This window comes from Saccopteryx bilineata, chromosome 4 (assembly GCF_036850765.1).
Source record: "Saccopteryx bilineata isolate mSacBil1 chromosome 4, mSacBil1_pri_phased_curated, whole genome shotgun sequence".
Taxonomy (NCBI): domain Eukaryota; kingdom Metazoa; phylum Chordata; class Mammalia; order Chiroptera; family Emballonuridae; genus Saccopteryx; species Saccopteryx bilineata.
In genome coordinates, this window is record NC_089493.1 from 11,934,730 (window position 1) to 11,961,666 (window position 26,937).

At 50.8% G+C, this 26,937-nt stretch overlaps 1 protein-coding gene across 3 annotated transcripts in view; it reads right to left on the bottom strand.

The window, feature by feature from the left end:
• The window catches only part of SLC24A4 (solute carrier family 24 member 4), a 171,328-nt gene that overhangs the window by 95,330 nt on the left and 49,061 nt on the right, over window positions 1-26,937 (bottom strand). The gene's annotated exons all lie outside the window — the stretch shown is intronic.

Sequence of the window (26,937 nt, forward strand, 5' to 3'; positions counted from 1 at the left end):
CATTATGTCCTTCCCCTGGGCTGTCCTTCCTCAGCCCCAGTTAACTAACATTAAAAGCCTCAGTGACAAACGGATGGTAGCCAGACAGGGGGTTGGGGGGAAGGACGGAAAAGGTGAAGGGATTTAGAAGTACAAATCACCCGTTATAAAAATAGTCACAGGGATGTGAAGTACAGCACGGTGAATGTAGACAATAACATTGTAATAACTATATAGGGCGTCAGATTGGTACTAGACTGACTTATCGGGGAATCATTTCATTAAGTGATATAAAAGTCTAATCACTATGTTGTACACTTGAAGCTAACATAATATTGTAGGTCAACTGTAATCGAAAAACAAACAAACAAAAAAATGAAAGTCTTGGTATCTTCCAAAGCCTGCTTAGAATGCCACCTCCTCCAGAAAGCCATCCAGGATCAATCTGTGGGGATCTGAACTACAGACCTTTCCTAGAGCTCTGAGACCTTTTCTACTTGTATTTATACCTAATTCACAGCTGTCTGATTGAAGGCAGGCTCCTTATGCAGTTTAACTTTATGTCACCCCCTCCCCAGCACAGGGACAGAGGCTGGCCCCCAGCACATGCTCATAATGTTTTTAGAAATCAAAACTGACCTCAATACTCCCTCTCCATTCAACTTCCCTGAGAAAGCATCAGCTCTGAAAGGGGATTAGGCTATGTACGCTGTACACCACCCTCTTCAGTCTTGATAAACACAGCCTTGAAATTTAAAATAAATTTTAATTACCAAAAAGGAGGCTAAACCCCCTGTCCAAAGAGTCCTGTCATTCTCCTTTCTTAGGCTGATCATTTCCAGCATTGCCCCAATGGCCCTGCCCACAGAGGGCTCTTCTGAGGCGTGGCAGGGTGTATTTCCCACGTGAGTCGGGGGAAGAGAACACTGGAGAGACAGAAACATTCACAATGCCTACGTGGTAATCAAAACACCATTCTGCTCAGTGTTTACTCGCCTCACATTGAGTCAAGCCACAGTCATCAGATGGTTTGCTCCAGACTCGTTTTGGCTTGTACTTCAGGGCCGCTCTGCCCCCAGTCCTGCGTGGGGCCACACTGAACATCTCCATGAGGGGGCGGATGGAGAAGGTGCACGGGCAGGGACTGGGACTGGACGTCTGAGGGGCTGGGACACGCCTTCACCTTGGCATGACCGTCCAGTCCACCATGAGCACTGGAATGTATGTGCGTGCGGTGGGGGGGGCACCTTACGAGGGAGGGGCGCGACTCCCATGGTTGATACCACCTCTGCCCCAGGAAGCTCCCCATCCAGCAGGAGGCCAAGTGGAAAACACACACAGAGACTCGCACACACGCCCACGGCGCAGCAGGGCAGGCGGGGGCGGGGGCGTGGGCGTGGGCGTGGGGGCGTGGGGGCGAGGGTGAGGGCTTAGCACTCGGTAGCAGAGGAGAGGGAGCGGCTGTGCTGCCCGGGGTGCTGACAGGCGACGTTCCAGACGGAGCCGATCAAGCCGCACCTGAAGGCGAGGTGGCTGTGCGTCTGGAGACGGAGAAGGACGGGCATTCCAGAAGGGAGCTGGCCTGTGCAGTCGCCCACACCCAGGCTGCTCCGTCTTCTATCTGGGCAAGTGTGGCTGCCTGGCCCAGCCAGTCGTCAGTTCCACAGCCCAGACCCATTTCTCCTGGTGCCCTCCAGGGTCTGCGCCAGGGGTGTGCGGAGGGTGGGTGGGGGGCACGAAGTGAGGCTGCAGAGCGGCGTCTTACAGCAAGCTTTCAGCTCGGGCCAGGCCTTGAATAAACGCGAGGTCTCTGCCCCTGGCCAGAGGGCACCCCCCACACACACACACACTGGGGTCTTTACCTATGAAAATGACAAGAACATGTCTGCTGGTTGGCAAGGTGACTGGGAGGGGTTATAAATGATGGCTTACTGCTGTAGCCCAGGCGAGGCTGGGAGGAGCCAGGTCTAAGGTGGGGTGGCCTCCGTGCTCCCAAGTGAAACGATGGGGCCCTGATACAGGTTTTCTGACTCTGAATCCATTGCCCTACTCCCCACGCCAAGAGGCTCTTGTGACCCAGGAGAGATGCACTTCCTGTATCTGCCACTGGAGGGCAAGCTGCCCAAGGCAGGACCCTCCGAGTCAGCCTCAGGAAACAGTCCCCTGACCACTTCTGGAACCCAGGATTCTCCAAGAAGTTCTCCAGAACGAATGCACAGGACTGACCAAGTTATTTCCAGCAGGGTCAGGTGGTCAACACATGACCTCCAGAGGTGGTGGCTTGAACCTGTGTCCCTGTCCCTGCTCTGACATCCATGGCCAGGTATGTTTACTTCTCTTCTGTTTCTGCTTGCACTATGCAGGTTTGTGGGGCAGATTAAAGGAGTAAGTGAGGTACTGTACCTAAAAGAGTCTAACCTGGTGCCTTAGTAGTGGCAAGCACACCAGCTAACACACGTTGAGCCCCTATGCACTAAGCAAAGTTCTAAGCACTGTATATATATTAACACCTTTAATCCTCACCAGAACGATGAAGCAGGGACAGGATTATCCCCATTCAACAGATGGGAAAACTGGGGCTCAGGGAGGTTAATTACTATGCCTGTAAGGAATAGCTAGTAAGTAAGTCATAGTGCCATGCTGACTTCAGAGCCAAAAGGTCTTATCTTTTATATGATTTTTTTTTTTGCAATAGAGGGTGTTTGTTTTTATTTTTATTGGATTTATTGAGGTGACATTGGATAATACAATTATATAGGTTTCAGGTGTACAAATCTATAATACATCATCTGTACACTGTATTGTGAGTTCACCCCCCCCCCAAGTCAGTCTCCTTCCATCACCATCTATCCCCGTTCTGACCTCTTCGACCTCCCCACCCCCTTTCCCTCTGGTAATCACCACACTGTTGTCTGGGTCTGTGAGGTTTTTTCTTTTTGCATAATTTCTTCACCTTTTTCACTGAGCCACACAACCCCCAACCCTCTGACAGCTGTCTGTTCTCTATGACTGCTTCCATTTTGTTAGTTTATTTTGTTCATTAGATTCCACATATGAGTAAAATCATATGGTACTTGTCTTTCTCTGACTGGCTTATTTCACTTAACATAATGATCTCCAGGTCCACCCTTGCTGTCACAAAGGTGAGGTTTCCTTCTTCTTTGCCTGGCCTGTGGTAGCACAGTGGGTAGAGCATCAACCTCGATTTCTAGTCGCTGGTTTGAAACCTTGGGCTTCCCCAGTCAAAGCACACGAGACACACATCAATGCGCAACTAAAGTGAAGCAACTATGAGTTGATACTTGTCGTCCCCCCTTTAAAATCAATAAATAAATTCTTTTTAAAAAGATGTCCTCCTTTTTTATGGCTGAATAGTAGTCCACTGTGTAAATGTACCACAGCTTTTTTATCTACTCATCTACTAATGAACACGTGGGCCGCTTCCAGATCTTGGCTATTGTAAATAATGCTACAATGAAAGCAGGGGTTCATGTATTCTTTCGAATTAGTGTTTGGGCTTCTTTGGCTATATTCTCAGAAGTGGAATCACTGGGTCATAAGGCAGTCCCATGTTTAATTTTGGGGGTAACTTCATACTGCTTTCCACAGTGGCTGCACCAATTTACATTCCCACCAACAGTGTACAAGGGTTCCCATTTCTCCACATCCTCGCCAACACTTGATGTTTGTTGATTTATTGATGATAGCCATCCAACAGGTGTGAGGTGACATCTCAATGCAAGCTAGAGTATTTAAACTACTGTACTAGAAGCACTGAAAAATATAACCGCCCCTCTTTTTAAATCCAGTATTTCTAGTTGTAGAAAACATGTTCAGTACAGAAATTTTTCAAAATATAAAACAATCAATCCTAAAGAAGAAAATGACAGTCCCAGCAATCCTTCAACCCAGAGATGACCACTCAACTTTTGGCCTATACTTTTACAAACTGTAACATTTATACGACCCCAAAGTAGAATTGTACATTGCTATATTGTAACCTACTTCATTTCCCCCTCCTTCCCTAATAACCCAGAACAGATCCTAAAATAGATGTCTTTTTAGTTTAGATGCTTTATTATACAAGTTGATGAAGGCTTCTTTGAAGAGGTGACATTTAAGCTGGGCCCTAAATAATTCTGAGGATCCCGCCCTACCAAAACCCAGGAAAAGTGTTCCAGAGAGCAGGAATAGCAAGTGCAAAGGCCCTGAGGCAGGAAGGCGGAGGGGGGGGGGTTAGAGGACTAAAGTATCATAAGAAAACCAGTACATATTTTCAGGTAGGAAGTTGACCAATAAGCTTCAAATAATAAACAAGATAGGAACTGACACAATAAGCCAAAATTTCTTTTAAGAACTTCCATTCATTTTTAAATTACCTATGTTGGGTTTTCTACAGATTTCTGAAAGGTGGTAAAGAATATAGGTGATGCCTAAAACAGGGGCTCTCAGCCTCAGAATCAAGTGGAGAGCTTAAAAATCCTGGTGCCCAGGCCACACCCCAGGTGATTACATCATAATTTGGGGAAAGGAAAGAGAGCCTGGGTAGTTATTAAATTTGTTTTAAAAGCTTCAAGATTATTTCAACATGCAGGCAGGGCTGAGAATCACTAGCCTACAAGGATTTTTCAAAAAGTAAAATAATATTAAATAACAGAAGAACTTAAAAACACTGTGCAAGTGCAACTGAAAATTCTCTGAGGGGCCATCAGGCTGCACTGTGTGGCCCAGTGGGCACCCGCCACCCACTTCCGAGACCACCCGCCCCTTACTTAGCGCACAGCCCTCCCAACAGGCTCCACGGGAAGGAGCCCTTCCCCTTCTACACAAGAGACAGGTGAGGCTGCCTCCCTTATCCCCAAGGGGGAGGTGCGTCTGGGAGCCTCTGCCTCTGGGTTTCAAGCAGAGCGGAACCTCTGAGAGCACTACCAACACCCCCTCCCCTTTTAAAGCCCCTAACACAGCGGTTCTCAACCTGTGGGTCGCGACCAAAACACAGGGGTCGCCTAGGCCCTCACACGTCATGCACCCTTACACTGTGCTTTTTCAAAACGCTAGCTTAGCTTGGGATTCTCTTCTCCCTCTCAACGGAAACCATGTCCATCCTTCAAGGCCAAGCTCCAGTGCCCTCTCCCCCGTGAAGCTTCCCCCGAGCCCACCCACCGCGGTGCCCAGAGCCCCTCTGCTCCTTCCACTGCGGCCCGCTGCCTCTCCCCCGGAGGCTGCAACGGGCAAGGACCGTGTCTGAGCAATTTCTATACCTAAAACCACAACAACAACAGAGATACACAGAGGGATTTTAATTTCCTTAAAAATCACACTTTGTCATCGCACTGGGCTTCCTCTTAGCTCCATTTTTAATAAAGACATTTGTTTTGTTGCTGTCTTTATTCACTTCAATTTATTAAAATGAAAAACTTCCGTTGAAAAGACACCATGGAGAGAGTGAATATGAAACGCACAGGAGTCTGAGGATTCCTGAGGGGCACAGAGCCACGAAAGGGCCTGGAGGCCCCTGTGAAAGGGGACCTCACAGAAGCCTGGACCGAGACTCGGACACATCATGGGGAAGAAGAGAAAGACATCTGAATCGGCATACGAATAAGGAAAGGCTATCTGAATAAACACACGAAGAGGGGCTCAGGACCATTCATCTTCAGGGAGACGCACGTGAAAATCACAGGACACCAGGAGCGAGAGGCTGGTCAGGAGGGGAAGTAACGAGAGTGCCCCACGCCCTGGTGGAGCGTCCAGGGGCGCGCTTTGGAAAACTAGGTGGCGTGTCTGTGACGGCCGCCCAAGCACATTCCCATGACTCAGCAATCCGCCCCCATAGCCAACAAAAACGAGAGCAAGTTCCCCCAAAGGGCTTAGGGAGATGGAAGAATGTTCACAGCAGCACTATTCCCAATAGCTCCAAACAACCTAAATGTCCCTCAACGGCTGAGTGTACAAACCAGTCGCTAATGTATGCATACCATGGAGTCCAACACAGCGACGGAAAAGGGGGGCTTCCTTCTGCCACTTGCAACACGTTTGAATGTCACAGATATTGTGAGAACAGCCCAGCGGTAGGCACGACTCCTCTGAGGTCAGATGCCACTCTGTACTGAGCAAATCCCCCTGCTTGGGGGATGGCTGCTCATCCCACAGTGGCTCAAATGCAAACCTCCTGCCCCTCTCCTGCTTCCTCCCTTTCAGTTAGGGTACCAACACTTCTCCACTCAACCTAGACACCCGGATGACGCTAGGCCCGCCCCCTCTCTTCCAGGCCAGCTTCACCTCCTGCCTCTAATCGTCTTCCCTCTCCTGTCCCTCTGCTTCAGCCCAGGTGCATGGCCGGAAGCCCCCTATCTGACACCTAGCCCACTGCCCTCCGGACCACCTCCCACCACACGGCAGCCAGGAACCTGATCTAGAACACCCCCTGCCTGACCCGTGGCTCCCTGTCTCGCCCTCAGGGTAAGGTCCAAGCCTCCTGCATGGCAGCCAGGAGCCTGATCTAGAACACCCCCTGCCTGACCCATGGCTCCCTGTCTCACCCTCAGGGTAAGGTCCAAGCCTCCTGCATGGCAGCCGGGTGCCTGATCTAGAACACCCCCTGCCTGACCCGTGGCTCCCTGTCTCACCCTCAGGGTAAGATCCAAGCCTCCTGCATGGCAGCTGGGTGCCTGATCTAGAACACCCCCTGCCTGACCCGTGGCTCCCTGTCTCACCCTCAGGGTAAGGTCCAAGCCTCCTGCATGGCAGCCAGGAGCCTGATCTAGAACACCCCCTGCCTGACCCGTGGCTCCCTGTCTCACCCTCAGGGTAAGGTCCGAGCCTCCTGCATGGCAGCCGGGTGCCTGATCTAGAACACCCCCTGCCTGACCCGTGGCTCCCTGTCTCACCCTCAGGGTAAGGTCCAAGCCTCCTGCATGGCAGCCAGGAGCCTGATCTAGAACACCCCCTGCCTGACCCGTGGCTCCCTGTCTCAACCTCAGGGTAAGGTCCAAGCCTCCTGCATGGCAGCCAGGAGCCTGATCTAGAACACCCCCTGCCTGACCCGTGGCTCCCTGTCTCACCTCAGGGTAAGGTCCAAGCCTCCTGCATGGCAGCCGGGTGCCTGATCTAGAACACCCCCTGCCTGACCCGTGGCTCCCTGTCTCACCCTCAGGGTAAGGTCCAAGCCTCCTGCATGGCAGCCAGGAGCCTGATCTAGAACACCCCCTGCCTGACCCGTGGCTCCCTGTCTCACCCTCAGGGTAAGGTCCGAGCCTCCTGCATGGCAGCCGGGTGCCTGATCTAGAACACCCCCTGCCTGACCCGTGGCTCCCTGTCTCACCCTCAGGGTAAGATCCAAGCCTCCTGCATGGCAGCCGGGTGCCTGATCTAGAACACCCCCTGCCTGACCCGTGGCTCCCTGTCTCGCCCTCAGGGTAAGGTCCAAGCCTCCTGCATGGCAGCCAGGAGCCTGATCTAGAACACCCCCTGCCTGACCCGTGGCTCCCTGTCTCGCCCTCAGGGTAAGGTCCAAGCCTCCTGCATGGCAGAGGGTCCACGCTTCTCATCTGCCACAGCCCCACGCTGTCTGATGACCCTTTGTTCATGCTGTTCCATCTACCTAGAACACTCTTCCTGTCTTTCCTCTGCACGCTGACTGCCTCTTCCTCATCTCCATCCGCGGCGCAGATGCAGACAGCACCTCCTCAGTTGGGTACACAGTTCACCCTTGGGTGCTCAGTCCTCAGCACACTGGATTTATTTTACCTGTTCAGGTCCGCCCCCACACGCACACACGGGCACACACATGCGTGCACATGTGCCCCGTGGCTCCCGGGCAAGAAGCAGCACTTGGTAATTTAGGTCCATCTAAAAACATACCTTCCCCTGTTTGGTCTTCACACGGTAGCCTAGACGTGTGATTCTCCCTGTTTTTACTAATGGGCAGTTGAGAAAAAAGGTTCTGGAATGAGAAAGACCCCAGTTCAATTCCCAGCTTGGCCACTTGGCAGTTGTGGGTCCCAGGACAAGCCACTCATCTCTCCCGGGTCTTACTCTTCTCATCGTGAAGTGGGGAGATGCCCTGCTGGCGGCTGAAACAACGAATGAGATGCACGTGACAGGCGGGAATGGTGGTACCCTGCGCGGAGTCTCCCAGGGAGTAAAGACGCGTCCTTCCCACGGCCTCCCTTGGCTGCAGGGTCCCAGCCTCAGCACCACTGACAATCTGGCCTGTGTTGTCCATCCACAGGGCTGCCCTGTGCACTGCAAGGTGTTTAGCAGCATCCTTGGGCTCTACTCACCAAATGCCAATAAAAATCCTCCCCCAGGGATGAGACAACCAAAACTGTCTCCAGACATTGTGACGTGTGCTCTGGGAGGCGGCCGAGAACCACGGGCTTTGATCCAGACTTCAGGAACCCTGAGCAATGCTGCTTTCACGAGCTGATCCTGGTGCCCAAAATATAGTCCATGCCTAGAAACCCATGCATGCCCCAGCTGGGGACAGGTGCACCTGCTACCTCGCAGTACAGCTGGACAGGTATGGGCCCGCCCACCACCTGGCAAAGGGCTTCCAGGGCCTTGGTCACCTCCAGCCCAGCTTCCTGTATACAGAGTGTGACAGACGGATCCCAGAGGGACAGATAAAACAGACACCGTCGAAGTGTCCCCCACAGCCTCTGCACCCCGAGAAATGCAGAGACTTGGGAGTTGCCCAAGCATCACCTGTGTGACAAGGCTGTGCCAGGCAGGGTTCTCACTCTGGTTTTGCAGAAGAGGAAACGAGAGTTTGGGGAAGTGGCATGGCCCGGGCTGCCACCTGAGCCCATTCACAGCTGACCTCAAGAGCCTGGTCTCCCCTGCAACCCCGGGGGGTCAGTGCTGCAACTCTAGTTTACAGACGAGGGAAATGAGCCTCAGAGAGGTGAACTAACTCACCCAACATCACACAGCTTGAACAAGGTAGGAGTTGACCCCACGTCCATTTCCCTCCGGAGCCCATGCGTTGATTTACTGTGCCGCACACCTACCCTGTTAGATCACCCAGCTCACTTACTTGGATTCATGGTAAGTAAAACAACAGCGTGTTACAAAAACCTAAAATGTCTCTCTTTTTTTCTGCAATGGAGGTGGAAGTCACATAACATAACCATTTGAAAATATACAACTGAGTGACATTTAGTATATCCCCAATGTTGTGCAACACCCTCCCCCAATATAACTGCAAAACATATTCTTTACCCCCAAAATAAATCTCCCTGTCATTAACCAGTTCTCCCCCCATCCGCCCTCTCTGCTCTGCCTTTAACAATCACTAATGTCCTTCTGTCTCTCTGGACTTGCCTATTCTGGACACTTCATATACACGGAACCACACAGGGAGGGCCTTTTGTGTCTGCCTTCTCTCTCTCTCCCGACATAAGTTTTCCAGCTTCCTCCGGACTATAGCTGGTATCAGCCCATCGCCCCTTTTTATGGCTAGATAATACTGCAGTGTTTAGATAGACCACAATTGGTTTGGTTGACATCAGTTCATGGACATTTGGGTTGTTCTCACCTTTTGATCATTCTGAATAATACTGCTCTGAAGAGTGAAGATGCATGTACAAGTTTTTCTTTGAGCACCTGTGTCCAATTGTATTGGGTAGATACCGAGGAGTAGAACTGCTGAGTCACGTGGAAATTCTAAGTTTAATTAATTTAAAAACCTCCAAACTGTTTCCCACAGCAGCTGCACCATTTTATGGTCCCGCCAGCAAAATACAAAGGTTCCGATTTCCAATTTCTCCATGTTCTTCCCAAAATTTGTTCTTTTTTTTTTTTCAGTTGTGCCCATCCCTATGGGTGTAAAGCAGCACTCCCCAAACTCCCTGGATCAAACCCTCCACGAACTTTACTCCGAGGTGCTCAGCTCCGACTCCAGTAATGGGCTCAATGACACTACTTAGCCCAAACCCCGGAAAAGAATGTGAGAAAATGTTATTACTGTTTGACAGGATCCTAATTATTGGTTTAATTTCTCATGTTTCCCCACTCTTATGATTAGAAGCCCCAGGGTAAGGGGCGGGGGTCATAATCTAATTTCTAATCAGATTTAGGTTATTGTTGTAACTCGGCAGGCCAGCAGGCAATGAAAGAAATGAATTCTATAATCTGTTGACATTTGGTTACCCAGAGGACTCAAACGCTCTTATGCATTTCAAGATTTAATAAAACCAAAAGACAGCACCAATGTTTAAAGAGAATTAAAGATCTATTAGCAAAAAAACAGGGCAGGCAAGCCAATCACAATACGTCGCACCCAACGCGGAAAGGTTCCCTGACTGTGTGTGATAGGGTGTTGGAGCGTCCTAGATTTTAGGGCTCAGTATGTTGAGAGAGTGAATTAAGATACAGACTTGGCTCCCAAACGCTCATCGTGATGGGAGAGATGACGAGAGCTGGCGTTGCTGCGAGTTGAGGGAGAGAAGGTGGAGCTGGCATGGTTGTAAGGGACACTTTTTAGAATGCCCGAGTTCTCTGCAACCCGGGCACAAGGTGCTCGGTGCCTGCCCGACGGGCACCTACCTATGGGAGCAGCCTCGGGCGTGGGAGACCTGCAGGGGAAAGCTCCCTTTTATGGAGATTAGCTTTGTGATTTGATGCCACCTTCCAAGAGAGAGACAGCTGATACCCCCACGACCGGACAGAGTTGGGTCCTTTAGAATTGCCTTGGGTTTGAGCTCAGCCTTCTGAGCAGGGGTCAGGAAACTTTCTGGCTGAGAGAGCCATGAATGCCACATATTTTAAAATGTAAATCCGTGAGAGTCATACAAAGACCCCGTGTACCTTACGCATTATCCAATAAAAATTTGGTGTTGTCCCGGAGGACGGCTGTGATTGGCTCTAGCCACCCACAACCATGAACCTGAGCGGTAGGAAATGAATGGATTGTAATACATAAGAATGTTTTATATTTTTAACGTTTTTATTTTTTTTATTAAAGATTTGTCTGCGAGCCAGATGCAGCCATCAAAAGAGCCCCATCTGGCTCCCGAGCCATACACAGGTTCCCGACCCCTGGTTCTGAGCCTCCCTCCTCTCTGTTCAGTGGGAACCACACCACCTCTTCTGCTAGGACACAGAGACGTGGTTCTCCTCCCACAAAGGGGCCCTGTCCACACTAGTGCTTCCTCCTCGCCTTCTGGGCATCAGCGGGACTGAAGGTGACATGGTGGCCCTGCCGGCTCAGTAAAGGCAGGGTGAAAATCACGCAGGGCCCAGATCCTTCCAGTGGGTCCACGAAACCTCTCTTCCGTGTCCAGGGCCTGGGCCTAGCGAAGAACTTCCTGGGGTTCTTTCTGCATTTTGCCTGGGGCCTCCTTTTTCCCAAGGTGGGAGCTGAGAGACCCAGGGCCAGTCTGAATAAAAAAATAAAAACAGATCATTTCTCAGGGGCAGCTGCAGTGTAGAGTAACGGTGGCTGTCATTTTCTAATTTTCTAATTAAAATTTCTAATTAAAAAGAACCTTTCAGAGATACATATTGGATTATTTATGATACCCCATGATGTACAGAATATTCTTCCAGTTCTGAGTCCAACCATTGCATTTGGGGGGCACGTCTCGTGCTAGAGTCGGGCCGTCTTTTCTCTGCCTCTCATCCACATTCTGGAAGGCTCCATATCAACTTCTTGTAGACTGTTCCACATACAAATTCATATGTTTCCCCAGGATTACATCCATATTAAGCCTCTCCTTTCATCCTGGAAATACATGCCGGCCCCCAACTTCCAGCTCCCTCCCTCCTTAGTGGGCTGCCCCTACCCTGCGCTGATTCTGCCGCCTGTCTTTGGAAGTCAAGGCCCTCCTGAGACCCAGGGAGATGCCTGGCAGGGGGGCGGTGGGGACGTGGGGGAGGCTGCTGGCGGAAGGTCTCAATGAAGGGCGATCAAGCTGTTTTCGTGGGGACCTCCGCAGGTCCTGGTCTTTCAAATCCCTTCTCTCAAGCTGACCACAGTCTTCGGAGGAGATGAAACTCCTCAGTACCCTCCAAGTGGGCACAGAACTGGCTGCCAGCTTGTTGGAAGTTGGGTGGGGGGGAGACAGCTATGATCTCTGTTCTGCATATAAATTTCCTCTTAATCTCCTTTCACCCAGGAACCTGGGTTTCACTGTCTCCGAAAAGTAAACGTTCATTTTCTGATGCACGTGGGGTGGGAGAGGGTAGTCTGGTTGTGCCAACGGGGAGAGGGGCTTCCCTGACCTCCCACCAACCCTTCTCTTTCCAGCCCCCGTCCCCCACTTCCAAGACGAATTAGTTACTCTTCACACTTCTGCTTTCCAGCTTCCGAAATTCTTGATGTGTTGTCTCTTCCTCGTCTTTCTGGATTTTAACTTTTTAAAAATCCCTTTTACTGCTCTCGTAATGGGATTTTGAAAGGAGTAAAGGTGATATGCATCTTCAATCCAAAATCTCTTTTAAAAAATTGTTTTTATCATAGAGAAAGGAGAGAGAGAGAGAGAACATTGATTTGTTGTTCCACTTATTTATGCATTCATTGGATATTTCTTGTATGTGCCCTGACCAGGGATCGAACCCACCACCTTGGTGTAATCGGGTCAACTGAGCTACCTGGCCAGGGCCTTCAATCCACTACCTTTGATGGGGAGCCTGCACCCTTTAACGTTTAATGACAGCTTGAGTCCCAAACCCATCTATATGGGAAATTCAGAGGAACCTAATTCCTAGATATCTTCAAAGACTTAAGGAAAAAATGATCCCAAATTCCAAAATAAGGCAGGTGGATATCTTTCGTTTTTGAATATCATCACATCAGAGCAATTGTAACAAGCTGTGCAAAGGGCCAATGGACTCCTGGGAATGTCACTTTGGTGATTTCCTCCTTATTGTGGCTCAGACTTTGTAAAGCTAGAGACGAACTGGTTGGAAATGGGTAAATTGCCCCTCGTTTCCATCCGGAGGGATAAAAGACAGCCCGGAAGGTGGGCGGTTCGTTGCCCTGCAGGACGTCTGCCGGTTTGGGGTCTCCCTCAGGGATCGCGTGCCAGCACCTTTCACTCATGAGAAATGTCTGGCTCTTGCATCTCTCCTGGAACCAGCTTTGCCATCCTGCTGGTTCCCTCGTTAATGAGTTAAAGAAGTCTTTGACATATGCTGGCTGTCTGTTTGTATGAGAATTGTGCTTCACTTTTCAAAAATGTGCTTTGACAACTCTCCAAGTGCTTCTCCTCCTCTGAGTTCCTGCTCCTCTCAGAGGCTCGCTCTCCACCCCACAGAGCCCAGGCAGCCACCACTGGCCTTTCGTGGCTTCGCCCTGTGCTGTGATGTCACCCTCGTGGGGAAAGACTAGAGGTTCGGGGGAGCAGAGGGCCGATCTCGCCTGAAAAGGAGCGCTGCACAGCTGCTGTCCGCTGCCCTGACCCTTTCCCGCGGGATGGACCCTCTCCCCTGGCTACCCTCTCTCTCCCGCTGCTGCTCCTATGGAGAGCTCCCCCGTCTCTGCAGGAGCCCCCTTATTCTTGTTCATTTCTCACACAGAACATTTCAGCTCACTACCTCAGATCTCATCATCTTCCAAACCAGGCTGGGGCCAACCGTGGGACAGGCAAAGCTCAGTTCCGTTGCTCCATGAAAGGTGTGGCTTGAGAGCTCGTCTGGATGTGGGAAGGGCTGGAATCCCAGCTCTGCGCTTACTAACTGGGCAGCCGGTTCCTTGGTTTTCTGGTGTTGAGAGGATTCAGTGAGCTAATACAACACACAATTAGAGCAGCGCCAGGTGCACAGCAAGAGCTCAGTAGGACGTCTAAGTCCCTGTGTCTGGCTGTGAACAGCAGGGCTGGGGCAGAAGCAGTGGCTACCCTCCTGCTTTCTCATGATCACAAAGGGCAGAGCTCCCAGCCTCTTCCAAGGCTTCAGGTGGCCTCTTCCTTTCTTCCTGCTGCTCCGGAAGGTGTTCAAGTGACAATGAGGGCTCCACAGTTCCTGGATGGTACACGGGCAGCCACCTGCTCCCTCACTCCACGCCTAGGCATGTATCAAAGCTGGACAGGTGAAAAGCTCATCCCTCAACCAAAGGCCAGAAAGGGGTCTTTGCAGAGTGGCCGAAGGCACTCAAAACAAGAGACCTGGGTCAAGCTCGGGCACACTGCACACCAGCTGAGTGACCCTGGGCAAGGGACTCAGTCTCTCTGAGCCTTAGGTTGGGAAGGAAAAAAAAGGAAGTAATAACCTCTTCTCTGCCTATTCCAGGGTCATTTTAAAAATCTAAGGAGATGATGCTTGTGAAACGCTACAGAAAAATATTAAAGGAGAATTATTATCACCACTAGTCTCATTGTCTAGCCAACAGATGGGCTCACTGGTTATGTTTCACTGTGTTTTTAAAAGGGTTTTCAGTAGACAGATTACTAGATTACGAGAGAGAGAGGAGAGAGAGAGAGAGAGAGAGAACACAGGGAGCAGCTCTGGCTCTGGGAACCTACCCTAAAAGTCAGCAGTCACCTAGGCCAAGTCTGAAGTCTGAAAGCAGGCAGCATGTTTAAAAGGAGTCAGTGCCTGTGGTTTGTTTCTGGTTCAGTTCTGTTTCCCACAGAGCGACAATGAGGTGTGTAGGGAAGGGTACACATGTGCGTGTACATGAAGGGGACACCCCAGCATTTTAACCTAGACTGGGGGGTGGTGGTACTGGGGGTGAGGACTATAGGAACAGGCTCGTAGAAAGGGCCAAGAAGCAGGGATTTTGTCACCCAAGCAAGTTCTGAAGACATTCCTGTTGTCCCATACCCGAGCCAAGACATTCAAAGGGGAGGGTGTCCGTTCAGGGCACGAAGAGTCCATTGTGAGCGAAGTCATCGGGCAGCCCTGAGCCTAATACTCAAGTAAAACCAGACACCAATCTGTGTACAGTTGACCCTTGAACAACGCGGGAATTATGGGCACCAACTCCCCCCATCCATACAGTAAAAAATCTCTGTATATCTTTCGACTCCCCCCAAAACAACCATCATTGGCCTAGAGCTGACCAGAAGTCTTGCCGATAACATAAAGTTGATTAACACATACTTTGTATGTTATGTGTATTATGGGCTGTATCCTTATAATAAGGTAAGCTAGAAAAATGAAATGTTATTGAGAAAATCATAAGGAAGAGAAAATTCCTGACCAGGGGTCAGGAAGGGAGAGACTGAGGCTGGGTGGGAAGACATTGGGGGAAGGCAAGTTTTACACCTTGACTGCAACGTGGGTACACAAGCGTGCACAACTACCCCAATTCTCAAACTGTACACTTAAAATGGACAAACTTTAGTGAATGTCCATTACACTATCATAAAGCTAAAGAGTAAAAAAGAATCAGTAGTTAGTATACATGAAATTCCAAGGTCAGTGGCCGACACAGGGAGTCATCAATGAAGAGGAGCTGGTGTAACAGCCATCTCTGACCTGCTTGGGCACCTCTGTGTCACAGCATGCACCACCCTGGGGCATTTTTTAAGACCCTGGGAAGGTGAGGCTAGATTAAGCCTTTGCTGAGCCCCCTCTGAGCTTCATGAGAAGGGCAATAACTACAGTCCCACCCTCGCCATGGGAGGGATGCCACCTACCTGTCCTCACTGAGATGTGCCAGATGGGAGGATGGGGGGGGGGGGTCGGAGGGAGGGAGAAGCACAAAGCAGTGCCCAGAAGCTCCAGCTTGCTGGGGCCAGGGGAGGAAGGGTGTTGACCCGGGCCGCCCCCCCCCCTCAGACACAAAGGCCCTGAGCATCATCAGCTATGAGCCGATTCAGAAGCTCACTCCAAAATGAAGGTCATTAAGACAACTGCAAGCCTCCAAACAGTTTAAGAGCCAGCTGATCCGCTGCCCTGAGGTCACCATGACCCAATCCCACTGGGGCTCCAAGGGCCCGGGAGATGAGTGTGGATGAACTCAAACATCTCCCCGGCGAGCACCTGCATGTGCCAGACAACGTGCTGTGCGCCCGCAGCCAGACGACAAACTGGTGGTTGTTGCCCTTAGGGAACCCGAGATACTGTTGGGTCCACTTAAGCAGGAGCCACAGCCATTTTGGTCACTGGCACAGCTGGTCGCCCGGAGGGGGAGGGGGAGGAGCTCGGAGTTCCTCTGGGTGACCAGGGATGAGAGACCTGGAGGAGGGACCTGCCAAGGAGACCTGGGCAGAGCGCACATGGCCCCGCTATTCGAGTTCTTCCTTCCCTCCTGCTTCTGGCCTCCTGCAACGAGGGCGGGGCCTCTGGGAGCGAGCAAAGGCTGTTTGCCATTGGGCTGTGACCTCCAATGTCACCTCCTGGTGCCCACAACGGCTGCAGTCATCGTCCCGTCTCCTCCTTATGCCCGCACAACTGCCTGCACACTTGTTCATCCTGTGTGTTTAGGGACAACTATTTGTGCTTTCTCTGCCTCTTCCTTTTACCCTCCTCAAGGGCAGGTCCCACCCCCTTGACCTGTGGCTCTCCCCGCCACTTCCTCTTGTCCTTCCCACACCCCTCTGCCCCTAAGAACCTAGCAGAGAGCCCTGGCCAGAAAAGACAGATATCCCCCAAGGAGGTAAGGACGGCCACCATGGACTCGGTCCCTTCTGTGAAGGTTTAGGACCCTGCCCTGGCAGCCCCCTGGCGAGGTGCTGGGTGGTGAGCTGAGGAACTCATAGCGGGTCTGGAAAGACAGCTGATGATGACAAGCCAATTATAGGACACCGGTAATTATAATCGAATAATGTTACAAAAGTAGTAACGAAGGAACAGAAAGAATAACTCTGCCTGAGGGGGTCACGAATGTGGTCGGGAGATGCTGCATACATTGGGTGTTGGAGAAGGAGGCTGAAGTCGCCAGATAGAGGATTCCAGAAAGACAAGGTCCAGAGGGGAGGGACGGGGAAGGGAGGGGAGAAGAGGGGGAGGGATGGAGGGGAGGGGACAGCCAGTGCAGAGACAGTAGGAATTGTCCAGGGTGACACCGTCAGGGGAGGCCATGTGGTTCAAGTGGCTGCACACCCACAGAGGTACAGCCATGGAGCCAGAGAGTCAGGGGTTCCAGACACGAGGCTGGGAAGTTTCTCCTTCAGGCCGAGGGCAACGAGGCATTCCGAAGACCTCACTCAAAGGAGGGGAGTGGACAGGGAGAGCTTTCAGAAGGGCCGTCCCGTGGCCACACAGACAGCAAACCCTCAGGCACCGAGTCCATCCCGTTTAACACACTGTCAAGTCATTGCGCGCCTTAAACTTCTGAGGCGTGCTGGTCACGCAGCCGCCACCAGTCACGAGCTGGAGGCCAGCTGACCACGGCACACAGACCAGGCTCCGGACGGCGGGCAGGAACATTTGCTTCCATACTGCAGACGTCTGCACAGCGGTGACCGCCTGTACCCCGACACCGCGCTCAGCCCTGAGCTGGCCGGCTCTGTCCTCATTTCCCGTAACTGTCACCTCTGAGACTCGGATGGGAACAGGCATGTCCTCCAGGCACAGACCGAGCTGAGTCACCTGTCTGATTCACGGTCCTCACATCGCGGTGGGGCACCCACGAGAGAGGGAGACAGTTCTCTGACTGAAAACCGTGAGGATTCTTCCCTTCCTCAGTGTTTGTCCTCTCTTCCTCTGTTAGTTTTTACAGCCCGCCCGCACACCCCTGTGTCATTCACTAGGGCCGGGCAGAGGCCGGGGGGCACCGGCGAGGAAGCTCCGGCAAGGCCGCCGGCCTCCTGCGCATTCCAGGCGGACCACCGCCTCCCCCGCAGCGTCTGGCATACAGTAGGCGTCCAATAGTTGCTAACCCAATCGCACTAACATTGGAGGTCCCAGCTGGAGCTGCTTCCTCTCTTTACACATTCGTTTTGCCAAACTTTTTGAGCAAAATGTGCTGACCCAGCACAGACCGCATTGGGGGGGGGGGGGTTACCAGGGACTGGGCTCAAGGACTTCAGAGACGTCCCCTTATTATTAAGCCAAAATCTCTATTTCTATGGAAGCTCTTAAGTTAGAAGCCACCACTGCAGTGACCCCAAATCCCTTTTCTGGGTGCCCACTTGGTCAGTGGCTGTGTGACTGTACTGATTGGCATGATGCGTTGATATAAAATTTCAGTGGGATCAGCTCAACCTACCGCTGTCCACCTGGCTCGTCTGCCGCCCCCCCGCCACGCCCCGGTCTGCTCTGAGCAGCCAGAGGTGGGCACTGGGGCCGCTGAGGGCAGGGGGACTGGAGGAGGGGAAGGACGGAAGTGAGACAGGGAGTAGCATGGGCATTAAGAGCCCGGGCAGGGGCCGGAAGTCAGGCGGGCGGGGACCCAGCCTAGAGGGACAAGGTGCCCACGCGCCACCAGCCAGGCAGTTTGGAAAGGGAACTTGAAAGCTTTCCCTCCAGGGACCCGGAGGAGCAAACCAGAGGAGGCTGGAGAAGCCAGAGCTGCAAAGAATCTAGTGAGCAGAGGCCCCTTGAGGTCAGACACCAGGGGCCAACCTGCATCACGCTGGGGCTGGGCAGGGAAGGGGCGGCCTGAGGTTTCTACTGTTAGGACTGGAAAGTCCCAGGCCTCACGCCCAAGTGACCTGGTCAGGGAACCAAAGGGGCTCTAACTCCCCACGCCCCCCACCCTCACACACACCCCTACGAGCACCAGCACGTCTCCCGCCCCCATCTCTCCGGGCTCCTGCCAGGAGGACCCCCCGAGACCTCCAGCACCGTCACACCCCAGCTCTCCTCACCCTCCCCGACGCCCACCTCCCCGGGGGGCATTCTGACTCCGCAGCTCCCCCCACCGCCATAATTACCATATTTTTCGCTCCATAAGACACACTTTTTTCCCCCAAAAGTGGAGGGGGAAAATGCCCGTGCGTCTTATGGAGCGAAAAATACGGTATTTTATTAACTATTTTAACACACCATTTGGTTCAGAATATTTTTTTTTCTTATTTTCCTCCTTAAAACTCTAGGTGTGTCTTATGGTCAGGTGCATCTTATGGAGCAAAAAAAATACACTATTACTCTGTTTTTCCATCAATATTTGTTGAGTATTTCTCTTCCCCAACACCCCACACTATAGCATCATGAAGGCAAGAACTTCTATCGCTGTCCTACCACCTGGCAAAGATCCAAGTTGAATTTGGTGACCCTACAAATCCAGTCGGGCTGCCCTTGCCTTTGAAAGACCTCTCCCTCCATTCTTCCTGTCCATTTCAACCTTCACGCGCTTTATTTCTGCAAAGCAGCGTGGCAACCAGAAGCTCAGGTGGCTGAGAGCTTAGAGTTGGAGGAAAATGAATAAAGCTGCTCCCCTTTTTACCTTCCCAAGTCCCCCTTTTTCTCCCTCTCCCCAACTCTGCTCTCTAACCACGTGACATTTTCTAAGAAAGATGCCTGAAGCCAAAGCTTTTTTGGCTTTTATTTTTTTTAATTTTTAAAGCTAGTGCAGGGAACATTCCTGCAGTTTCAAATGCTATCTGCAGCCAAAGAAACGCTCTGTTACATAATTCAGTCAGCATCCTGAGAGGAGGAACATGTGGGGGGCGGTGCCCACCGCCGGAGGGGGACCCGCCAAAGCGCTCTGCAGCCTCAGGCACATCGCGACAGCTAGCACTTGTGGCTTTTTCTGTCCTGACGCCTCCGACCTGAGCGCTGAGGCCGGCCACATGGCAACGCCGTCACATTTTATAAGATTAAAATGTTCCTTTCACTTCAAGTGTGTACTTAAAAAGCCTGACTGCTTTATTCTAATTACTTTCACACCCAGAATGGCTCGTCCCCTGAAATGCTTGGAGGACACTGTGTAACCAAGTTGGCAAGTGCCTCGAACCAGACAGAGGGGCAATGTGCTGGCACCACGGACAAGGATCAAGGGACAGCCGTCCTCCAAAGGCCTGCACGTCTAGCTGTGATGGACAGGCCAGAGAGTGAGCACTCAACTGTTCCCAGAATCCACTTCCTCACCTGCCCAATGGGGCACCACTTCATCGGTAAACTGAGGCAGTGATCCGTCTGCGAGGACCAAGTGAGGGGAGCAAATGGGTCAGGGTGTTGGAAACTGCACGCAGTACAGAAATATAAAGCTTTGGTACTGTAAGCAATGGAGTAGGCCTTTCTCTCCAAAATATCTTCTCTACGAACCAGTTCAAAGGCCAGGAATCCCTAAAGATGTTCCCGTTTGGACTTTGGCAGTTTGGGGTGGAGGGTGTCTTCAAGATGTTATTAAAATGTAGATGACTTAGAACAAATATAGACTCACATTCTCCTTCAACTCGACTGTGAGCAGGAGAAGGAATCGTGGACAGACCCTAGGGGGGCCCGGGTGCGGCAGGAAGGGGCCCCCACACCGAGGGCCCAGCCCGTGTACCCCACTCCCTGAGAAGCCGTGCTGGGTCTTCTCAGGCTCTGCCCAGGCCTTGCTTGGTCTGTGGGAAGAACACGGCTCACGTCTGTTGTATAACCACACAATCCCCAGACAGCCCAGGAACAAACATAGCTGCTATTTACTTTACAGAAAAGAGAAGTCACAGAACGTGAAAGGAGGGAGAATGGCCCTGGAACAAGAGTCCTGCCTCGGCACGTGGGAACCAAGACTCGTGGTCAGCACACAAAAACGCCCGTGGCACCAATGCCCCACCTGGTAAGAGAACCTCCTAATTAAAAATGGGTCACCAAGGTTGGCTTAAAGACAAGGAAGAATTTTGTAACTGCAGACGGCAAACCGTCACGAATCTTCTGGAAAGCCGTTTGCTAGACCAAGGCCTTAAAAATGTGCATACCCTGCTCGAGTAATTTCATCTTCAGAAAGTAGCTTAAGGAAATAGTTGTCAATTATTTTTTTTAAAAAAAGCCAAAAAACTTTTTCACAAAAGACATTTACCTCAACACTATTTATGGTAACAGAAACCACTCAGAAATCTAACAACCAAAGTAAACAGTTTAGTTTACTTAAGTTACTTTTCAGGATACAGTGCAATCATAAAATAAACTTTCCAAAGATGATAACAAAGTTTATTTATGAATCAAATGCTAAGTAGAAAAAGAAACAGGATACAAAACTCTTCCGACATCATCAGCTATGTTTAAAAAAACAAACAAAAAATTTATGTATAACAGAATTACTGGAAGAAAATATATACCAAAACTTTAATAGTTGTGTTTATGTCTTTTCTCCCTCTTACTTTTTAAATACACATAAACTGTTTTACTTACTTGAGTGTAGTGTTATTTCCTAAAATGCGTTCCCTAGGACACTAATCAGTGGGCAGTTGGCAGTTACGCGGAAGGTGGGGCTGTGTTCACAGAACACTGGGAACCCCGAGTTCAACAGACAGCGTTCCTGTGGTCAGGTTCTCCTTACCCCGGGAATGTGGACTGCGACTCCCCCTAGGACACAAGATACACAGCATTTCCCAGTGTCCTTCACCAAAGGACCACCTCCAGGCTCTCGTATTCTGTGGAACACCCTGGGGCAGGGGTCGGGAGCCTTTCGGTTGAGAGAGCCATGAACGCCACATATTTTAAAATGTAATTTCGTGAGAGCCATACAACGACCCCGTGTATGGGGTCGCATTATCCAATAAAAATTTGGTGTTGTTCCAGAGGACAGCTGTGATTGGCTCCAGCCACCTGCAACCATCAACATGAGTGGTAGGAAATGAATGGATTGTAATACATGAGAATGTTTTATATATATATATATTTTTTTTTTTTTTTCATTTTTCTGAAGCTGGAAACAGGGAGAGACAGTCAGACAGACTCCCGCATGCGCCCGACCGGGATCCATCCGGTATGCCCACCAGGGGGCGACGCTCTGCCCACCAGGGGGCAATGCTCTGCCCCTCCGGGGTGTCGCTCTGCCGCGACCAGAGCCTAGAGCGCCTGAGGCAGAGGCCACAGAGCCATCCCCAGCGCCCGGGCCATCTTTGCTCCAATGGAGCCTTGGCTGCGGGAGAGGAAGAGAGAGACAGAGAGGAAGGAGAGGGGGAGGGGTGGAGAAGCAGATGGGCGCTTCTCCTGTGTGCCCTGACCGGAAATCGAACCCGGGTCCTCCGCACGCTAGGCCGACGCTCTACCGCTGAGCCAACCGGCCAGGGCAAGAATGTTTTATATTTTTAACGTTCTTATTTTTTTTATTAAAGATTTGTCTGCGAGCCAGACGCAGCCATCAAAAGAGCCACATCTGGCTCGTGAGCCATAGGTTCCCGACCTCGGCCCTGGAGGATGTGACAATAACCTCTGCGGCTCACATGGAGCACCTGCCAATCTCCAGAGAGAGATACTCCCTCCCACTCTCCCGACGATGTTATCTCTGTATTCTGCATTTTTCACGGACCCTGCCTGGGTTTGCACCCCAGCTCCTCCACATCCCTGGCTGGGTAAACTCGGCTAGTTCATTCCTGTGTCTCGTCTTCATTTTCCACATCTTTAAAATGGGACAACAGTAATTCCCGCTTCACAGGACTTTTAGAAAAGTTAAATGAGTTCCTATTTTGTAGGCAATGTAAAACAATTTGTCAAGTGTGTGTAAGCACTACATAAGTGCTGGTTAAATGAGGGAAATCCTCACAGCACACGTCAACCACTTCTTCAGACTCCCCCGATGCCTTTTCTGGCACTGGGTGGGGGTTTTTCATAAGAGTTCCTCATTTCACACAATCCCAATTGATGTATTCAATCATTCAACAATGAATGAGCATCTGCTGTCAGCAAGGCTCTGTTCTGGGACCAGGAACACAGCAGAGGACAAGCCAAAGAATTTCTGCTCTCAAAGAACTGACAGTCTAATGGCGGGAGATAAATTAGAGAGAAAAAAATTAAGATAGTGACCAATGCTTTTAATACAGGGGAGAAAGAGCAACGGGCTAGAGACCGGTCAGGTACTCAGAGAAGGCTCTCTGAGAGCCTGATATTGATAGTGAAGATACAAAGGAGACCCAGGCAAGACTCTGGGGGCGGGGGGGGGGGTCCAGGGAAAGAGACCAGCAGGTGCATAGATGCTGAGGCAGAAATGAGCTTGGCACGTCTGAGAATGAGAACTAAGCCAAAATGGCTACACAGCAGGCTAAGAGAGAGGTGAGGGGCTTGGAAGCCATCTGAGGAGTTATTATGATTAATTAATGGAGAAGGCGACAGGACATCATTTACACCTTTAAAAGGTCACCCAACATTAATGGGGTGTTGGGTTTTAATCTACCAGAAAAAGTGACACGGGACTCCTCTCTTACAACATTCTGAGAAATCAATACCGAGCAAATTACCGAATTCGATGGAAAATGAAAAACCCGAGTTTTCAGAAGATAAAGTAGGACATCTTTGTGACCTGGAGAGAGGTGAAATCAACCTTTAACAGAAGGCAGGGAATACTATATTATATAGACTGATGTGTTTGACTGTATTAAAATTCTTCTTCTAAGAAGACACTCCTAAGAGGAGAGATGGCAAACCACAGGCTGGGAGAAATCTGTAGCAAAAAGACGCTGCAGAGAAAGGGTGTGGCTGGCAGAGAGCATGCTGGAAGCTTCTGGGGGCGGGGCGGTCGGCAGTGCTCTGTTTCTTGACCCGAGTGATCTTTACATGAATGCTCACTTCATAATGGTTTGTTATAGGTAGTTTTATGTTTTCTTGCACATTTCTGTGTGTGTGGCAATGCTTGATCGTTTTAAAAAGGTTTTAGCAAATAAATCATCCTGGTGGTACTGAGAGAGGACTGTAGGGGAGAGGGAAAGCAGGGAGCTCAGTAAGATGCCCATCAGGCTGGACAAGACCAGATAACTCCCTAAACAGGGCTCGGGCCAGACCAGATGAGCCCCCTAGGGCTCATCCTAGACTATATTATCCTCTTAGACTACATTAGAAAGGATAGGGCCGGGACCAGGAAGGTGATAATGAGATGGAGAAAACTAGACAGATTCAGGATATGATTTGTAGGAAGACGGTCAGAAAAGAAGGACACTGATAGCTTCCGGCTTGCGCACCTGGACAGGGGGTGATGTCACTGGGATGGAGAAGAGCTGGGGAGGCGTGGGAAAGGAGTACATGGGGACATTGAGAATCCGCACTGATCGCATTAAAGTTGGAGGTGCCTAGACGCCCCAGAGGAGGTGCCTGGCGCGTACCACACTCGGATGAATAGAGAAGGCTGAGCGGTGGCCACTGGGAAGCCCGTCCAAGTCCCTCGGCCCTCCCGCACGCCAGTCTCCCGGCACCTACAGAACAAGGCGGATGGGCAAATAATACACCGTTCTACGCAATGGGGGTTCAGCCTGTGCTCTCAAACAGTGACACCCGTAGCATTCTAGCGTCGCCAAGGGTCAACCTAATTGGAAACAAACATGTTTCAAAATGGGTCGCCGTCGTTTGCTCTTGAGATGGAAGAGAAAAGACCCATCCCGGCTGCATACCACGAACTGGCCTATTTGCCCACACAGCCAACCGCTTTCTTTTCTGGTGTCCTGTACGATTCCCACCTGGGGCCTCCTCTAGGCAGAGCTGACACAACTGATTTTAGGAAAAGGAGAATTTTTGAGTAGAAAGAACTTTAATTTCTCTCTCCACTCCACACTCTTTGCCAAAGCAGCCTCTAACAGTAGGCCTTTCGGGAGCACGTTCTGAGACGTTCGCTTACTGGTTGCAAACACTCGCTCACACTTGGTTTTGTGTTTTAAGGAGTTTCCATCTGCGAGATCTCCCCCCCCGCCCCCGTTTATGTCATCCCACCCACCGCGGCCCGAGACAGGGGGAGACAAACGTCCTCACTTGTCATCATTTTGAAATGCAACCCAGATTCTTTAAAAAATTTTTAAAAGCTGGGTCAAGGACACAACACAAAACCTATCTTAACCATTTTTGAGAGTACAGTTCAGTGAATATACAATTAAGTATATTCGCAGTTTTGTGCAACCATCACCACCATCCACCTCCGGAAAACTCTTCTCATTTTGTTAAAATGAAGCTTCCCATCTCCTCCTTCCCACAGCTTGGGTAACCACCATTTTATTGATATTTTCTGTATTTATACCTCATTTAAGTAGAATCGTATATTTGTCCTTTAGTGACCAGCTTATTTCTCTTAGCATGACGCCCTCAAAGTACATCCATGTTGTAGCATGTGTGTGAATTTCCTTCCCTTTTAAAGCTGAGTAATATTCCATTGTATGGATAAACCGCAATTTATCTGTTCATCCATCAACGGACACTTCGGCTGCTGCCCCCTTCTGGCTATTGTGAATAATGCTGCTCTGAACTGGGGTGTACAAACATCTCTTCGAGTCCTGAAATGCAACGTGTATTCTTCAAACTTCAGTTTCCTAAATGAAATGCAATTAAGCTGACCAACTTCTGATTTTACGCCGGGATAGCCGATTCCTTCTTGCGACCAGGCTTTCTGTTTGGATCTTTATTGACGTTAGAACGTCTTCCTAGAGCTTAATTGTGCCAAGACCTGCCGGAGACGGTCCCGATCTTATCGCTGAAGAAAAGCTGTACCATCGTCCTTCCTTGTTGAAATAGCCTGAGTAATTCTCAAGAAATTGAGAAATGCAGTTCTAATGCGGAAGGGAGAACATAATTATCCAATTAATCCTCATCAAAGCTAGGCATACAAGTAAAAGACAAAGGAAACAACTCCACTCAGCCCTAACACAAGCATATATCCCACCTCCGGTTAGTTACCTTGGAAACCTGAAATGGCATCAAATCATCTCCACAAAATGATGCTCCCCATCAGATCATCTCCAATTCATTCAGCACTTAAAGTGCCTTTTCTATACTGCGGGAGGCGGGAGGGTTTCGGCTTCGTGTTAGATCCTAGGGACGTGTTGCCAATATATACACTGTGTGTGACGGTGACCAGCACAGCTGGCTATCATGTAGGTCAGCGATGGGCAATCTTTTGTGTTTGGTGTGTCAAAATTCGCCAAAAAAACCGAGCATAACTTGGGTGGTGTGTCACTTCGAGAAAAACAGCCTAACCAGAAGTCCCAGAACTAGACGCTCTGTGCCGGAGTTCCGTTGTTTTGGCCCACAGACCTCCGGCACAGAGTGTCTATACTACAGCAAATGTTTTATCCTCGGCTACTGCACCTGGCCGTGCAGGATCCGAGGATGAAACGTCCTTTTCGGCATGCGGCCCCATACTTCTCTGGTATGCAGCTGCATGCGGCCGCATGTCATCGAAATGGTTACGCGTGTCAGTGCTGACACGTGTGTTATAGGTTCGCGATCACAAGTGCAGGTGAAGGGTAGGAGAGGAGCCAGGGAGAACAGGAGCCAGATCGCAGAGTACAGACTTCATCAAGTATCGACGGGGCTCACGAGAGCTTTGGTCAAAGAACATGGTCCACGCCACAACAACTGACTGAGCATGTCCTCCGTTCCTGGCCCTGTGCTGTGTGATGCACATCTATGCATTCCTGTAATCCTCACAACCACCTGGGCAGTGTCACTGCCGTCCCCACTCCACACTTGGACAAACGGAGGCAATGGAAAGGTCAGACGGCTTGCCCAAGGGCACACAGCTAGTAAGTAATGGATCTGGGTTCACACTCAGGCGTTCTGGCTCCAGAGCCTGCGTTCCTGGGCAGGCCTGCTCACTCCGGTTCTGAAGAGGCAGACGCGAAGACGTCACACTGATTCCATCAGAGCGCCATGTTTCCTGCTTGCACGGGGTATGTGCGAGGTGTGATTCAGCCCTCACACCTCCCAGTAGCCCATGCACCCCCACAATAAACACGTGGCACCAGCCAGTCGGGGGACAGGGCCCCGCCAGACACCCCTGAGCTGGGTGGGTGGCACCCCCAGGCACAGCAAAGTTGCGCTGGCCCGACTGTCCTTAGCCCCGACCCAGGGCGGTCCTTTTTGCTAGTATTTGGGCAAAACGGCGTTTCAGAATCCCAGGCTGATGTCTGCACAGACTGACCAGGGTTCGCTGACCCAGCAGGTTAGTGTCCGCAGGTACCGAGCTGGAGGCTGAGGACCCGGGCTCAGGGCTAGCTC